Source organism: Lactuca virosa, chromosome 9, assembly GCF_052849685.1.
Source record: "Lactuca virosa cultivar CGN04683 chromosome 9, Lactuca_virosa_CGN04683_v6, whole genome shotgun sequence".
NCBI classification, from domain to species: domain Eukaryota; kingdom Viridiplantae; phylum Streptophyta; class Magnoliopsida; order Asterales; family Asteraceae; genus Lactuca; species Lactuca virosa.
The window spans coordinates 119783520-119788761 of NC_136434.1; the positions used below are offsets into that span (position 1 = coordinate 119783520).

General features: G+C 38.9%; 1 non-coding gene across 1 annotated transcript; it reads right to left on the reverse strand.

Annotated features, from left to right (window-relative positions):
• On the reverse strand, positions 1 to 107 carry LOC145141688 (small nucleolar RNA R71). The gene has a single exon (XR_013722883.1). It is a non-coding gene; the product is annotated as a small nucleolar RNA R71 (small nucleolar RNA).
• Positions 108 to 5242: the final 5135 nt, after the last annotated feature.

Genomic DNA, 5242 nt, shown 5'->3' on the forward strand with positions numbered 1-5242 from the left:
AAACTCAAGAAAGTTATAGCAAATTTCGAGCAACAACCGGGGGAGTCACTTTACGAAGCATGGGAACGCTACAAGGGGTTGATAAAGAATTGCCCCCTAAATGACTTGAATGAGCAACAAGAAGTGTCTATATTTTATGATGGGGTTAATGCCATGACAAGACAACTCCTTGATTCTCAAGGACCCTTAACTAAGAAAAATCTGGTTGAAATCAAGGAGTTAATTGAAGAGTTTTCGAAGCATTCTCGTGAGTACCATAATCCTAGACATGATGGGGAAAAAGGAATAGGTAGTGGGACTCCTGAAGACATGGCTGTTGTTTTAGCTATGCTAAGCATGATGGACTGAAGGATGACAAAAATTGACCAATCAATTCATGCTATTAGAGTCGGTTGTGAAAGATGCAATGGTCCACACTTGACAAAAGATTGCCACTTGGATGATAATGGAAATAAGAAGGCTCAAGTGTTTTACTCGTGTGGAGATAAGTATGATGAAGATTGGAGGAAACCAAATAAGGAGTGGTTACCATATGAAGAATATAAGAAGCAAAAAGAAGAAAAATATAGGCAGAATGGCCGAGGCTTCTACCAAAAATAACAACCGCTACTGGAGGCTTCGGAGAAAAGACACGATGAGACCGATGCGGTGATAAGGGAACACCAAATTCTCACGAAGGATCAACAATTCTTATTAAGGAATCACGAAGCATCGATTCAAAATATCGAAGCTCAACTAGGTCAATTAACTACTTTGGTACATGAAAAATTATCTCCAAAAATTCCCGAGAAAAAGCCTCAACCACATGTTATGGTAATAGAAACCGAAGAGGATACCATCTCTGAGTTCCTTGAAGCACTTGAAGTCGATCCACACCCGTCCGGACCAAAGCCGAAGAAGTCTAAAGTTGAAGAAAAAAATGTTGCTGAAATATCAAACTCACGACGTGAGCATTCAAAGCTCACGATGTGGGTAGGGTCTGATCAGAAAATTTTTTGTAATGTTCAAGCTTATCGTCCTCCGTTACCATTTCCGTCTCGAGCTCATATTCATCCACTGGAGCAGGAACACTTGAAGTTTATGAAGCAAGTGAAGGGTATTTCAATAAACACCCCTTTCATTGAATCATTGTCTAAAGTTCCTGAATATGCTAAGTTCTTGCAAGATCTGCTTGACACTCGCCAACAATTAGAAAAGAATAGCAAGGTGATCCTTAGTGAGCAAAGTTCTAAAGTAATATTGGGAGAGTTACCAAAGAAAATGGGAGATCCTGGACGCCTCACGCTTCCGTGTGAATTTGGAAATAATACAAAGACTTATGCTTTAGCCGATTCTGGAGCTAGCATAAATCTAATGCCTTTTTCGTTCTATCAAAAGCTAAATCTTCCGGATTTGAAGGCTACAAGAATGACAATTCACATGGCTAACCGTTCAGTGACAAAACCAAGGGGCATTGTGGAGGATATTTTAGTGAAAATTGGGAAATTTGTTTTTCCAATTGACTTTGTTGTTTTGGATATGAAGGAATATGTTAATGTTCCAATCATTCTTGGTCGCCCTTTATTAAATACTGCTTGAGCCTTGGTCGATATTCGCGAATCCAAACTTACTTTGAGAGTGGGAGATGATGAAGTTACTTTTGGAGTTGAAGACGGATTTCAAAATGGTGATGCTCAAGATGAAGTCTTCAACATAGGAGAAGGAAATGAGCTTGAAGAGTTGGAGAAGTTAATGGAAGATGAGATTCAACATGTGACACATACAAAGCCACGCGCATCGATTCCTATGGTTATATAAGTGATTGCTTATAAAACTCTGACATCTTGGGTGAGTAAGGAAAGTGAAGACAATCTAGTATCTAGTGACGATGATGAAGTTACTTCGAAATTTAAACCACTAACCATGGATGAGGAAGTTAAATCAATAGAGTTGAAAAAGGAAGAAGGAGCAAAACCTCAAGTTGTGGTAAATGAGGGAATTAAGAGAAAGCTTGAAGAGAATGATGCAAAGGTTAAAAAAGAAAATTCTAAAAAGTCTTATCTTAGACGAGTTTAAGCTTACAAAAGAAGGTGGAAGGAGCAGAAAATACAATTGGTGATGGACACTCCGACAAATTCAACGTGAGGCGGCACAGAGTCCGACACATGACTCCAACAAAAAGGAAGTACTTCTCGGGAGGCAACCCGAGCTTGGTTTTCGATTTTTTTTCGTTTTGCATTTTCTTTTAGTTTTTGCATTTTTAGTTGAATTTAAGGATATTAATCATCTAGTCTTCTAATTTATAGTAAAAATCAAGTGTGGGGTCCTTAGATGTTGAGTGGTAATTTTTATTTGAATTTTTTTTAAAAAAATGGATTTTTAATGAAAAACTTCGAAAACATGTCGTGGTCCAAGGCCCACTTCGTGTTCAATTAAAATGGCCCGTAAATTTTTTAGCCCAGACATAACTCACGACGTGAGTTTCACAGACACAAGACCACAACTTAAAGTAATCAGATGAACATTTGACCACCATTTTTCATTACTCACGAAGTGAACTCGAATCTTTGGTCCCCCACACTCGATTTTGGCTAAAAACTACCTTCTCTCTTACGTAATCTTCACATAAGGTAAGCAATTCATGTTTTTGATTCTTTATTTTGACCAATTTTATAATTAGGGGTTAGGGTTTATGCTAATATGTTCAAGATTTGCAAATACCTATGATTATGTGTGAAATCCGTCTTGCATGTCCCTGCTTTGTACTTAGAATTCATAGTAGACAAAACCCTATTTGAAAATTACACTTATTTTGCCCGAAATTGATTCGATTTTAGACCAAATGACGAACTACCTTCGCACCAAACTCACGCCGTGAGTTTGACACTCACGACGTGAGTTTGACCCTCACGACGTGAAAACTGAAGAACATAAATGCTTTGTTTTCTGATTAATATTTAATGGCTGTTGGTTTTGGGTTTTGTTATTTTGCTATTTTTGCATAAATATGGGTCCGAGGAGGAATGTAGAAGAAGCACAAGATGGTGTTTCCAACCTACACCCGTTTTATGCCTTGCTGAATAACATATCCTGAGAAGTGTATAACTGGTATAGTAATAGATTGGGATGGCTTCATGGTCGAGAGTTTGTTGTGTCCCTAACAATTAATTGGAATAAGCTAATGGAGGTGGGATTACTTGATCGGTTGAACCTGTTTCTCACCAAAACCTTTGTGGGGAACGAGATAAATTTTACATGCAAAGGCTAGAGCAATTTATTTCCAATTCAAGAAAGGGTTTATAAGGAGTTATGTGTCGAATTTTTCTCAACAGTGGTGTTCCAAGATAATGTGGAAGACCCAAATTTCTCTCATGATTTAGTCTTTCATTTAGGAGGGGGATACAGGGAGTGTAGTCTTGCTGAATTTGAGTGGAGAATGGGTTTGTATGAAGCCCATGAAACGATGACCCCGGTATTTTCTACGTTTTTACGGGAAGCTGCACGGGAGTATTCTGGGGGTATGTCAGGGTATGAATTTTGGAGTCGCATTGCTACGGGAAATTTCAATTCGGGTGTATCTCCGGAAAGCAACATAAAGTCCCCGATCCATCGTTTGATCCACCGACTCATCACCTTTACAATTCACCATAAAAAGCATGGGGACAAAGTTACCAAAATAAACTTGTTCTTTTTATGGACCATCTTGCAACCGGGAATATGTTGCAACATTCCCTACTTTTTGGCTAGATACTTAGCCGAGTAAGCGGTTAGTTCTCGGCCCGGGAGTCCGATATGTGGTAGCCATTTTGTCACCCGTTTGGCGCGTTCTTATGGAATAATCATTCCCGGGAGCACCAGTTCTCTTACTTGCAAGGATGGGAATGATTTTTATTTGGGATATCTGGAGACCATACGGGTGGTGGTCAATATGGGTACTCATTAGAGTATCCCATATAGTGATGATGAGGATGTTGAGCGACCACAAGAGAATCCCGAACAACAGCCAAGGCCTCGAGGTAGGAGGAATTTGAGAGCTCCCGTATAGAGGGGACAATCGCAAAACCCACCTCAACAATTTTAGGGTGGGGTACTTACCGATCCGTTTCAAAGTCGGGTGGCTATGTATTTGGATAATCTTCGTGGAGGAGTTAACTACAACGCCCACGTGCTCGATACTTTATTTGCACATATGAATGCGGTGCGACCTCCCACAATACCACCTCATTGCCCTTACATTCCAACATGGGAGGAGTTATGGATGCCACGTGGAGATGGAGCAGGCACGAGCAGAGCACATAATGAGGAGGATGATGATTAATTTCTATCCTTTTATTTTATTTGAGTTTTTAGTTTATTTTTAGTGTGTTTGTTTTTATTTTGGTTTGTTTGGATTATGTACTAAAACCTAGTTATGATTGTTATGTTTCTTCTTTCCACTTCTTTTGGTTGTTTATTTACAGAAATTTGTGAGAGAAAAACACGCGAAAAAGGAGAGTTAGAGATACGAGAGTATACAAGTTTTAGCCATGTTAATTAGAGTCGAGAATCGAGACCCAGAATTTTTCATAAGTGTGGGGTTGATCATGAGAGAAACAAGATTAGAAATGAGTGAAGAGTAAAGGAAAAATATAGATTTAGAAGAGTCTTAATCAGTTAAGACATTTGCCAAATTTTAGGGAGGAGTTTCTACAAGTCACATTCTGTGAGGCCCAGTTCTCACGACGTGAGGGTCCATATCTCACGTTGTGAGCCCGTTTTCAGTAGTATTCCCAAGCGCAATTCACACGATGTCACGTCATGGGCCTTATACCCCACGTCGCGAGTTTTGAAATTATACAAAATCAAGCGCTGTTTACTACAAGTTCATTTAATGGGTCATTTTTTATCATTACCGGAGCTATCATAAGCTTGGTTGTTACTCTTTTTCTCACCCATGCAATGTTGCGTATGCTTTCCTACATTGATACTTTGAAGACTTTCTACATCACATTTATTGAAGATTTAAGTCTCGGTATTACATTTTGACGACACATTTACGTACTTCTGAAGATCCAAGTTCCATATTCAAATTGTCCATATTCAAGATGTTCAATATTTTCCACACGTGAGGAAATAGATCTCTCCACTACTACCCAGGGGAGTCTATTCCTTTTTCTCCATTTTATTGTTTTATATTATTTTTTGCATAAAATGAGGGCATGGTATGTAATAAGTGTGGGGTAGGGGGGTCGAAAAAGTAAGTTGCTAGAATATTTTAAAATTT